Genomic DNA, 13,303 nt, shown 5'->3' on the forward strand with positions numbered 1-13,303 from the left:
CCCTTACTGCAGAAATTATGAACAGGAAAAATGTATTTCCTTTGAAGAAACTATTCACACAGATAGTTTTAGATGTATGTGTAGTGTATGCTGAGGCAAACTAGATAATGGGTGTGCTTGTTTGCATGCCAGCAGTCAGGAAACTTAGATTAATCAGAAAACAAATTAGAGATCAGCAAGTCACTGTTAAGAGTGCATATGTAGTGGATGGGAAACAGAGGTCAAAAACAGCAGACAGTCATACAAAAAGGAATATGAATCATTGTAGAAAATATCTGCATACTTTATGTTATAGTGTCATATCTTTGGAAAGAATTGAACTCTATCATTAACTACATTGCCTACTGGCAGTCAGGATGCATGGGTAGGGGAAGAGACACTGACATTTGAAAATATTACATTAAGTACAGATGGGTGTTAATGTCTTTCAGCCAAGACAGGGCTAAATGCAAAATGCCTTCAATTCAATTTTGTTGTTATTTACAGCTGACAGTGGATTTCTGATGGATGTGTAAGGATAAAGATAGGTGTAGGTGGTTCTCAGACAGTAGAACATAGCATTAACATAGCATACTTGTCTATGAAAAAACCCAAGGTTACAAATAGATGCCAGGGAAGGCTCACTGACAGTTCCTCATGCATTATTATAGCTCATTATTATGGTATTCATAACAAAAACCATGTAGGGGAAGGGAAGGGAAGGGAAGGGAAGGGAAGGGAAGGGAAGGGAAGGGAAGGGATAAGTAATATCTTAGCAAATGCAAGGATATCCTCAGTCTTGGGAAGACCCTAAGTGAATATTTATGGAAACCAGAAGAAAATCTACTACATGCTGGTCCTGCTACTATTGTGTTACAGACAGCACCTGCTACTGATGACTAACAAAGTCAGGATTTAGGCTGACATCTTGTATTCTTACTTGGTATGTGGTTCTGTGAATCATAAGTAGTATTCAGGTTTCTCCAAGTAAACACAGCCCTGCAGTGGTCTGAGCTCTGCAGAAACATGTCACTAGGTGGTATCTTAACTTCAGCATCTGCTTAACACCGAGTTCAGTGAAACTGCTGCTGTGATTCACTTTAAATACACCCTAAGGACAGGACTCTTGTACTGTCTAAGGACACCATGTGGCAGCAATGACACAAGACTCTGAAGACTCAACAGGAGACGAGATGATATCTTAAAGGATATCTTTAATGGCAATGGATACCTGTGTTCAAGGAACTGAACTCCACCCTGTTTGAATTTGCCACTGAGAAAGCCCATATCAACACTGATACCTCTAATTCAAATTCACTGGCCCACATTTTGCAAAGGTTTTTTTCCCTTATTTTGTTATCTCTTTTTTTAGCTGTTAATGCACACTTAAATATTCTGCTGCTTTGGGACACAGAGAAGGTACTAATGTCTAAAAGCCAGAGGATAAGATATGCCCTGGCACTTGCACTGGAGAAGGTCAGAACTTGAATATTTATTTCATTTTGTTGATTAATGTCATTCCAACCCTTTGAATATAATGGGAGAAACAACAGCAAGTCCCAATATAATGGTGCTGAGTTAGAAGATCATTCCATGCAGAGAAGAACAGAGGGAATCTCATGGTAGGAAAGGATAGAAAGAGATGAAAGGTCATGGTATCTGAACTGGTGATTCTGAGATTACTAAAACATTTCACAGAGCACCATGACTGTGCTGAAAACTAATTTTGATTCAACTTTTGATTTTAAAATTTCTATTAGAGCAGATGAAACTAATAAAAATAAATCCTAGATGAAAAAGAAATAGCATTTTTAAAGTAAAACTTTGCTCCATGTGAAATTATTTTTTTCTGGATATTCTTTCTTGGCAAATTTTAAAATGTCAGGTTACATATATAGCTGAAATTAAAGTAATTTTTAAAATTGTAAGCTTCTCTGAGAGAATGAATTTCTACTCTGAGTGTCTCAGAGATTCTGTGTGGGCTTGAGAAATTTAGGCTGGAACAAGGAATTTTGGAAGGAGACAGAAAAAGATACATGTAAAAGTAAATTATTGAAATTTTCGCTATTAAGCAATTTTAAAGTTAATTGCTCCTTAGCTGCTGGACTTCTAAACTACATCCAAACTTTGCTTCAACATAAGGACAAGGTGTTCTAAATTAAAGTAGTGTTATGGCCAGACTGAGAAGGCAGAGAAGGCAGAGAAGGCAGAGAAGGCAACATGTACTCTCCATTTGTGGAGTTTTTTGAGACACAAATTAGTTATATCAGGTGGGGTCACTTATTTTTTGGTGCCCCCAAAGTTTCAATTTGGAATATAGACTTCTGACTGCATTTACAGTGTCCTTCTAGAGGGACATTTCTGAGGAAGGAAAGGGAGTTGGTCTTTTCTTCCATCTGGAGGACCATACAAAGGAAGACACATGCTGTATACACGTCTGTCCATAGGTAGTGTGTTTTCTCTTTTCCCCTCCTTTCTTTCCCCTTTCTTCTAATCTTAATGCTAGAAAAAAGTCTCAAAGTTTGTGGTCTTTGTAAGAGGTGGGATTTAAGGTTGAAATAGAAATAGAGATCCATCTTTTTATTAAAGATCACATAAAGTGAACATTGATAATACCCGTACCTGTACATCCTTAAACACCGTTCTGGGATTACAAATGAGCCTCTTTTGAAAAAAGGGGAAAAGCTTCCAGCCTTCAGGGCACAAATCTGTTTCCCAAGATGACTGGAAACATCTGGTAATCATCTCTCATTGCCTCTGACATGCAAATATTTATTAGATGGAAAAAGCAAACACTTTAAATAGAAGATATTGGGTATTTTTAAAAGCATGTTGGGACAAGATTAGCCCTTCACTCCTTTAAAAATTAAAGTCTGTTGTTGCATAAAGCTACTCTACTCATATTTTTCTATACTACTAAAGAAAAGTTCAAATCAATAGTTAAAAATAGAAAAATATTTATGGTGAGAAGACACATCATCCACTAATACCTGACAACAGATACGGTGATTGATGCACCTTGGTTTATTTGCTAACACCACAAAAAAGTATCCAGGAACATTTACAAGTAACAAGTAACATTTGTAACAAGTGAGGAGCACCTGGCACCTCTAAAGTGCCCCTGCCAGAACAGGCAGGTGATTTTGTGGACACTCAATGCAGTGAGGGCATGGTTTGGGATCTGATTCCATGCTGACAGGTCCACGAGCAAGGAGCTGTCTGACAAGGCACCAGACAGGGAATGTGCCCAGCCCCAGTTCAGGATTCCTTACCTTTCTGCATGCACTGTAGTCTGAAAGCAACCTACATCAATTTACACCCAAAAAGATGTTCCTTATTGTTACAATACCATAATAGGAAACAAATAGATACAGATAAACCGATGGGTAAACTCCATGGCTTTAGTCAACAAAAATGTCTGCTTATCCCAGGGCATAGGTCATTACATGTTCTCACGGGCAAGTTATTCCCTGGAAATTTATGAAATTGAAGACTAGACTCATTTTACTTGGACATTTAACAGAGGCACCTGTGTTAGGGATTTTTGAGGTCCAGCATAGACAAAGGAAACAGAAAGACAGAGCCTTCCTCAGGAGAGAGAAATGCCTCTTGCACATGATTCAATGCACTTCCCACTCTACCACTATTTCTTCTCCTCACTGTAGCTCCACAGTGCATCCTGCAGAACGGGAATTCTTTCTTCAGTTCCTGGCAGAATTTCAATATGGATGGGCTGGAATAACAGCAGGTGCCATAAGAAAAGTGATACTGGAAGTTGTTGCACTTTTATGATACTCATGAACAAAGGAAAGTTTTCCTAGAAGGACCTGGAAGGATAGAAACAAACTCGCCAGCTTGCTGAGTTATTTATTAGAGACAGATTCTCATCTGCAAATGCATGTTCTGTATTACAGCTGAAGGACCCTATGCATTTTCTTACATTTTGTTTTGCGCTTGCACCCTAACCCCATTCAGCATTTGATGGCCCAGTGCTCTCCCAATGCACCTGCGTTTAGGGAGCCTCATCCAAAGGGCTTCCTGACTGACCAAGTGTGCTATTGGAAAGCATGAATCGTGGGGTGCTCTGAAACGAGTTTCACAACACCTAAATATGAAAAACATTTATTCGTTCAAATAGGGCAGTCTGATTTCAGCCTTTCTGCTGCGCAAATGATTCATTCCAGGACTAATGAAATGTCAAGGTTTTGGCAACCCATACTCCCACAGTCTGCCATATCCAGGCACAAACTTACAAGGACAATCTGAACTCTGAATTCATGTTCTAATTACTCTGCATACTCGACACTCAACCTTAGAAGTTGTGAGAGGACTGCAAAGGTAATCATTGTCTGGCAGGTGAAACACTCACAATAGCATTGTGGATCCTGGTTCCTGCCTCCTAGACTTCCTTTCCTTTGTGCTTATTTTCACAATGACTTCATAGGTCCTTACAACATGTGGAACTGAGAATTGTTAAGATTTTTATATAAATGAAGTCTTGAACAACGATTTGTCCCTCTCCCTTCAATTGTAAGTGATTTCAGTGAGCTGCAAAATCTCACACCCCCTAATGTTATACTTGGCCAGTACTGCTGCACAAGTTCAAGTGGTCTTCTAACGAAGAAGAGAACACTTCTACCCAGGAGTAACTTGATGAAAGATAGATACACTGCAAAAATCATGCATTTAATGGATAATAATCATTTTGTATGCTTGCACTGTATATGTCATCTGAGGATTGCAGAACACTTCTCAAATGTTAATTGAACTTTGTAATACCCTTCTGAGACACATAAAAGATGTAATGAAGGCTTCAGCTCCTCAGTACACTGTACTAGCTTCCAAGAGAGAATCAAGAAATTATCTGACAGTATACAAACACTTCAGCAGGAAGTGAGAAATGTCAGCATATTGCTTTGAAATAAAGCAAAGGGAATTCAGTAGCAGTTTATTTCAGAAGACTAAAACTTCCTTTTGCTTCAGATTTACTGAAACATTAATGAAAATACAAGTCAGGAATTTACTATTCTCTCTTATTAGCACAGCTGACTATTTAGTAATACTAGTGCCCCAAGCTCTTTTTTAAGTACTGCTGCAGTAAATTCTGCCAAAAAGCAATATCCATTGCTTCTCTTCTCCACTTCCTGCATCATTTGCTATCCCTGTATGGCAGCTAAACTGTGGCTGTTGTACAGCCTCCTACTGTGGGTCATGATATGTTTGCAGCATGAAGTGGTGTGGCCCCAGGCAAGCCAATTCTGTGAGGCCAAGGCTCTGGAAAGATAGAATCATAGAATTGTTAGGATTGGAAGACACCTTAAAGATCATCTAGGTCCAGCCCCCTCACCACGGGCAGGGACGCCTTTCACTAGACCAGTTTACTCAACGTTTCCTTCAGCCCAGCCTTAAAAACTTGCAGGGATGAGGCATCCACAACTTCTCAGGACAACCTGTTCCAGTGCCTTTACCTTATGGTAAAGGATTTCTTCCTGCTATTTAGCCTAAACCAACTCTCCTTCAGATACAGGCCATTGCCCCTTGTTCTATCACAACATGCTCTTGTGCATGGTCCTTTCCATCTCTCTTATAGGTCCCTTTAGGTACTGGAATGTTGTTATAAGGTCTCACCAGAGCCTTTTTTTCTCTAAGTTGAACAACCTCAGGACCTTTCTTTATAGGAGAGCTACTCCAGCCCTCTGATCATCTTCATGGTCCTCCTCCAAACTCATTCCAACAGGTCAAGGTCTTTCTTGTGTTGGGCGCCCCAGAGCTGGATGCAGCACTCCAGGTGGGCGCTCTCTCACAAGGACAGAGTAGAGGAGGAGAATCACCTCCCTCACCCTGCTGGCCACTCTGCTTTAGAAGCAGTGCAGGACATGGTTGGCTTTCTGGGATGCAAGTGCATATTGAGTTTTTTGTTCACAAACCTCCTCAAGTCCTTGTGCCCAGTCTTGATCCTTTCTACACCCAGTCTGTACTTTTCTTGGGATTGCCCTAACCCAGGTGCAGGACCTCACACTTCAACACCTTGTTGAACTTCATGAAGATTGCACAGACCCACCTCTCAAACCTGTCAAGGTCCCTCCAGACGCCATCCCTTGCCTCCAGCATGATGACCACACCATGTAGCTCCATGTCATTGGCAAACCTGCCATGAGTGCATTCAATCCCACTGTCCATGTTACTGACAAAGACGTTAAAAAGTGCTGGTTCCAATACCAACCCCTGAGGAATGCCATGTGTCACAGCTTTCCACTTGGACACTGAGACTTGGACTGCCACTAGCTGGCTGTGACCATCCAGCCAATTTCTTACCCACCAAATAGCTCATCTATCAAATCCATGTCTTTCCAGTTTAGAGACAAGGACATTAAGCATCAAATGCTTTGCACAAGTCCAGGTAGATGAGCTCAGTTAGACCTTTCTCATCTACCCCTGCTGTAACTCCACAGTAGAAGGCCACCAAATTTGCCAGGCATGATTCACCTTTAGAGAAGCCATGTTGGCTGTCACAAAATACCTCCTTATTTTTCATGTGACCTCCTTTGCCATGACTCTTTTCCCTGGCCCTCTATTGCTCTACACATTAGTTACAGCAAAAGGAAGATCTTCCTACCTCCTAGAATTTGCATTCCAAGTAAAACAAGAAAGCAGACAGAATCTGTTCTCCTGGGTAACAATAACCAAGTCTTTCCTCAAGTTCCTGTTGCCCTGTGAAGCTCCACTGATTTCATCAGAATTATACCTTACTTACTCTAGTAATATCAGACCAATTAGTCCCATCATTTTCTTTATGGCTAAATGATTTATGGTACAAAAAGATAATGGCATCCAGAAAGGAGTTTTGAATGTGATGCTAAGGGTAGCGTATCCAAACCAGAAAAGAATAAGGCTACCATGGATACTACTACTCTATCATTTCAAGCACTTCAAATACATAAAACATTGAAAGATAATTATGCAACTACAATATCCATGTTTACAGTCATCCATCACACAACTTTCCACTGCATGCCCCATATGTGCTCCCATTTACCTCAGGCAAAAAATGCACATACTTCTTCACTCTGTTTATTCTTGCAGGCAAAGACAACAAAGTCACACATCCGAGGTTACAAGAGATCTTAACCTAACAGACAACAGATGTTTCATAGAAGGGACAAATCAAAGAGAGAAAAGATATTCTGAACTAGTTTGAAATCATAGAAATTCCAATAAACAATAATTTCCACAATCTAATGGGGTGGGAGTGCAAGGACTATTTTTTCCCATCATTTCTAATGTCATTGTACCCCAACAGGGCACCTTTCTATTGCCAGTGGCTGTAAGCATTCAGAATCTTAGTGGCAAATTAAAGGTCATTTTCCTATATGCCATATCCTACTGCAAATTAGTTTTTGCAATCACTAATTGATGAGAAACTGGAAGTGCTTATTATACAGATAAGTGTGAAATCTTCAAGTTGATTTCTTTCTCCTATTGTGGTTGTTTGGAAATGAATCATCTCCTGTGCTCTCTTTTTAGTAACTGCAGATTACTTGCAACTAAAAAGAAAATAGAAAAGGAAGCAAAAGAGGACGTAAATCAGAAAAATCAGAAATAAAAGTTTACTTCAAATTGTAGATTTTATGTTACTTAAAAATACATAGATAAATATGGGACACACTTGTGACCTTTCATCCTGTCGTAAGTAGTACTATTATCCCTCCTATGCAAATGTGAAAACTATGACTCAAACATCTAATTTGTGTAGCTTGCTAATTCTGTTATGCATTTGATAAAGAGGCTTAATAACTCACTGAGCAGAGTCTCTGCATGCTTGCACATATTCACGATACAAATACTGCATTCAGAATGCAATAACACATCACCATGTTCCAGTGAAATCCTATGCCATGTGACACCAAGATTATTACCTGTTCATATGTTGTCTCTTGTACTTGCTGCAAAGAAATAAGCTGGGCAGATATACTTCTACAAGAAAAACTAACCAGGAAAACTCTTTGCCCTCCTTCAATGTCCCCCCTCACCAGGTCCATTGCTCAAAATGGATTAGTGTGGGAACAAGGCTACAATAGTTCATGAGCCTTTTCTTGGCTCATGAACTGGCAAGCCACATTGAAAAAAGCATTATACCAAAAGAGTTCTGCTTTCTGAGTGTCATGGTTTAACCCCAGCTGGCAACTAAGTACCACAGAGCCACTCACTCACTCCCTACCCCTGCTGGAATGGACAGATAGCTGGAAAAAAGTATAAGTTTTTGGGTCAAGAATTCTTGTCAAATTATTGACTTTAAAACTGAAAAATAGCAATAATAATAATAATAATAATAATAATAATAATAATAATAAAGGAGAAAGAGAGAGAGGAACACAACACAGGAAAATTAAGTGATGAACAATACAAGTTCACCACTCACTCATCAATGCTCAGCCCATCTCCAAGCAGTAATTATCCCCTCCCAGTTCATATACAGGAAATTATGTTCTATGTCCATTTAGACCACTTGGACTGTGCTCCCTCCCTGCTTCTTGTGCACCCCCTCACTGTCAGAGCATGAGACTCTGAGAAGTCTCTGATTTAGGGTAAACACTACCTATCAACAAACAAACAAAATGTCAGTGTATTGTCAACAGTATCCTTGTACTAAATCCGAAACACAAGACTGTGCCAGCTACTAAGAAGAAAATTAATTCTATCCCAGCTAAAACCAGGACACTTAGGAAAAAAAAGTGGAGAAGTGTAAGTGTCTTTCTTTTGTGTTTTATATAGATGCAATACTTTTAAGATGCAAACTCAAACATTTGTCAAATGTATGACAAGGACAAATGCAAGTAAACAACCTGAGAAGGAGTAGTGCCATGCTTTCTGTCATAAATCTAAACTGAGATTACAGCAGCACTCTGCTTAAGACACTCTATTTAGACAGTGTCATTATCTCCCAACAGTGATCTAGAGAGCACTGTGTGGGTTGAGTTCAAACCCCAAGGTTTCTTTAAAGCAGGCATTTGCAAGTGTTAAAGTGCATTTGAGCACAAAAAACAGAATTTATCCTTGGACATAAGCTCCCTTACCCAGTACCTGAGGAAGGTGTCTCCCTCAATTTGAAACCACAGACACAAGTCCTTCCACTGCTGGGTGTCCATCTCCATGTCACTTCATCAATCACTGCTGCTGCTCCTATGCCTTCTCTCTCATATGTCCTAATATGCACCCCAAGAACAAGACACCCTACAAAGAAGATGGAACACCTGAGCTCTCATCTCTCCTGAGATCAAAAGGACCTAAGCACAATTTTTAGCAGAGTGCTTAAACAGCAGATGATAGTACAGGGGAGACTGGGAGAAAAAAGGACATGAAAGATCTCTCTTTTTGGAAGCTGCTCCATTTAGTTGTGCATAATTAACCATTTACTTGGCCAGAGCAAAGGGACAGTGAAAATTCCCAGTTCAGCAATTAAGAAGCTTTGCTTCCTGGGGTGAACTTTAACACCAATGTGTATTCCAGATAAACTGTAAATACAAAATACTTAGTATCTAGTGACACATGGCAGCCAAACAAAAGCATGGAACTTTACATTTTGGAAAGAAGTGATTCTGTGACCAAATATCTAAACCTTTTCATCAAACTGGCCTTTTGTGGCTAAACTGATGACTTGAACTTGAAGAACTCATGTTACGCCTCAAGGTGATTTTTCCTACTATTCAATAACACAAAATGAGGTTCAGCCTCCATCTCTATTTGCAGGGATTTTTCTATGACTGCACCTGGTGCTATGAGAAGCCAGATTAACATCAGACTCTTTATGGAATACAAGTTTTCCAGTGTGCCTTTTCCTTTCCTGTTGTTTGTCTTTGCTTAGCCTCTAGCCCTACTTATGTCTTACATCTGTTATGTGCAAGGTTTAAAGTGTAGTGCTGTCTTACAAAAACAGGCAGCCTTCCATTCTCAAAGAAGCAAGGCATGCTGCACACAGCAAGAATGCGCACAAAGACTTCAAGAGCATTTTGAGTATCAATTGTCAGAGCAGACAAATCAAGCAAGAAGCAACAATTATGTGCTGGAAGACAGAGGACCTTATTTTACACTAATTGATACTTACTGGGAAGACAAAAGAGAGATTAATTCACTTCGCAGTATCACGTTCTGTGGAAAGGTTTGAAAAACCAAAGCCCATGGCACGCCTGTAGGTAATTGCTCTCAGTTGAGTGTGTTCCAGGTGCCTTTGCAAACATTGTTTGTGGGGACACTGCTTCCACAATTTATATGAGCCTCTAAAATTATCTCCCTACAAATTACTGCAGATATGGTGGTAAAGTGGGCTTCCTCTGCATGTGGAAGAACAGAGAGATAAAGGCTGGGAGGAGGTGTGCTGAATTTTTATTTTGGCTCATTTCAGTGGTGCCTCAGCTCTGGCTTATGCTTTCATGAGGGGGGAAAACAGGATATTTGAAGGACACATCATTTTTAACATTTGTATGCAAGAATAATTAGAAGTAAAACCATCCATTTGTTCAAAAATGCACATTATTTCACATTAAGAGTATTCATATGGGAACATGAATGATGGCAATTATATCAGCAGGGTTACACTGGACAGCTTTCCCTATGATAGATCAAATGTGTGTTTTATCACTTCTTGTTAGGGCTGCAAAGGAAATAATAAACAAGTAAGGATTTAAAAGGGAACAGGACATGAATTTGAAGGACAGAATAAATAATGCAGTCCTAAAAACAAATCCATGTAGGATGCCCACAAGAAAGTTTTGGAAATGTAAGCAGGTATAGGCAATGAAATGTTTAATTTGATAAATATGTCAGGAAACAAAATCCTGCAGTTGGGTTTATGGACAGAATCATAAGCTCACACTTCACACAGGAGGAAATTGAGACTATTTCCTCATTTGAAAATAAGTAGAGCTTGTCAGATTTTAAATTCTGTAACTTTTAATCATTTCTAAAATTAACCAAAACGCACATTGGAAAATTCTCAAAATCAAAATCCCTCTCCTTTTAGTTTTGAAAATAATTTATTTCTCAAAATAAAATCACATGGATAAATCAAAAAGCCAGATATCCCACTGTCCATTCTGTAGAGATTTTGCTAGTGTCCTCCCCTTCCAAGAATCAAAGTCAGCTCTTTATTCTGCCACACTGTATTATTTAATTTCATTAATCACGTAATGGGTGGCAATTACTTAGTGTCACATAATGCTCTACTTTTAGTGCTACCAAAGTGGCATTACACTGTAGTTTAGAAGTTATATTTGTCAGAGGGCAATTTATGATGGCTCAGAGTTTTCCATTTATTTCTGAATGCCTTGTGGAACCTGTGAGGCCAATAACAAATATTTTATTAGTGCATTCTGAGGATTTCCTAGAAGTATATAACTGTATTTAAATTATCTATTTGAATCTCCTCTCTTCAGCAAAAGCCGATTTTATGGCCACATAAATATTTTTCCCTACATTACCATCCGTGAATGGGCAGAGTAGTCAGTCTCTGTGGACAGCATTTCTCCAACAGGTGCATCCTTTGTGTATGCCTAATGCTGCCTTTGGCATATTAGAAAAATCAGTATTTAGCAGTGAGATTGCCAGAGATCACTCTTAAGTTATGTGATCTGTATCTGCACACATGCAGGGAGAGACAGAGACACCAGCAGGTGGGGGAACCTAAATAATTCTCTGCCATAGCTACTCCAGAAGGCACCAGAGGAACCACCATCCCAAAAAAGACCCATCTCTTCACACAGGAAGGAGCCCCAGGACACAAGGGCAGGTGGGGGAACACTGCTAATGTCATCAGGGAAATGAGATCTCTCCCTAGACTGTCCCCAGGCTGTCACAGGGGAGCCTCAGCCCCATGGGCCAAGCCCACTATAACAACACCACAGGGGAGCAGCTGCCTGGAGCATCTCCCAGTCTGTAGGGTGTCACTGCTGGGGATATGGGATGCAGGAGAAGAGTATCTTGGGATTGCACAAAAATGTGTCACGAGGTACTTAAGGGAGGAGGAGACACAGGCAGGAAAAGGGAGGGATACAGGCCAGCTACTGGGTACACTAAGTCTGAGGATGGCTCCTAGGGGGCCTTAGTGTGCCCCCCTATTGTGTGTGTTGGGTGTCTGAACATGAGTCCATATCCACAGCCTGAGTGGTGCTGCAGCCTCAGCGCTCCTATGTCCATGTGCAAACAGCTGGGATGCAGGGAGCAGCTACAGGGCAGACTGAGTGCCTGATCCAGGTGCTCACTGAGGAGAGCCATACGGTGTACATGTACACACATATATTCCCACTAACAGATTTTCACCCTGGACAGCCAGAGGGGAGGAGGGTGAGGCTGTTGGTGCAGTTTGTGTTTCTGTTAGTGCTGTTTGCGTCTTTGCTGGTCTGTGGGGGCAGCTGTGTGTATATGTTTATGTGTGGGTTCTATAAAGGTGTTTGCAGGCATGAGGTATTGGGAATACAAGCCCAGTCTGGCTATTAGTTGGACCTAAGGGCACAGAGCTGCAGCAATCTCTTCTTTGTTGAGCTGGATTTGGAAAGACTAACCAATGACCAAGAATTGAACTTGCAGAGTCAAAATACCTAAGAGCTAGAAAATGTAAGATTGTATGAACTGAACTATTGTATTAAATTATATCCCACACTAACTTCCTCTAGAGCTTCATGTCATTAACTACAGTGGTAGTTTTTTGGAACATCTTTCACTCTTCTCATTCAATATGTAGCTCCAACTCAGCAAAAGGAAAACTATTAGTTTGTCAAGGATAGTTGAGAACATAGCTAACTATCAAGGACAGCTAATACAGTCCTTAACAAACTGTCATGAATCTGCTTTGTAGCCTTGCCAGAAAAGGAAATTGAAGACTATATCACAGAATCACAGATTGGTCAAGGTTGGAAGAGACCTTAAAGATCATCTAGTCCAACCATCAATGTGGTCCAACTGACACCCTTCAGACTTGTTATGCAAACACAAGCTATCACTTATAGCTACATTTATTAAACTTTGAAGAGACATTTTATTTTCTACAAGGGCAGAAGAACCCAGAGATGATGAAAATTAAAGTACTTATTTCCAACTAATGGATATAGAATTTGCAACTCTGCAGATTGCCCTTATCTGCAGAGTCACTGTCACAATCTAGAAAGGAGACACAGGTGATCTGTGAATACAGAAATAATGCAAGACTGAGACTGCTTCTTTTCTATGAAGAAGGAAAAATCTGAACTACTACCAACAAGAAGGAATTACTGGTCTTCAAATTCACAAACACCCTTTCACCAGAATCTTGGCTACACAGTCCTATATTATCTGA

Source organism: Pyrgilauda ruficollis, unplaced genomic scaffold (assembly GCF_017590135.1).
Source record: "Pyrgilauda ruficollis isolate IOZ18807 unplaced genomic scaffold, ASM1759013v1 scaffold24, whole genome shotgun sequence".
Classification (NCBI taxonomy): domain Eukaryota; kingdom Metazoa; phylum Chordata; class Aves; order Passeriformes; family Passeridae; genus Pyrgilauda; species Pyrgilauda ruficollis.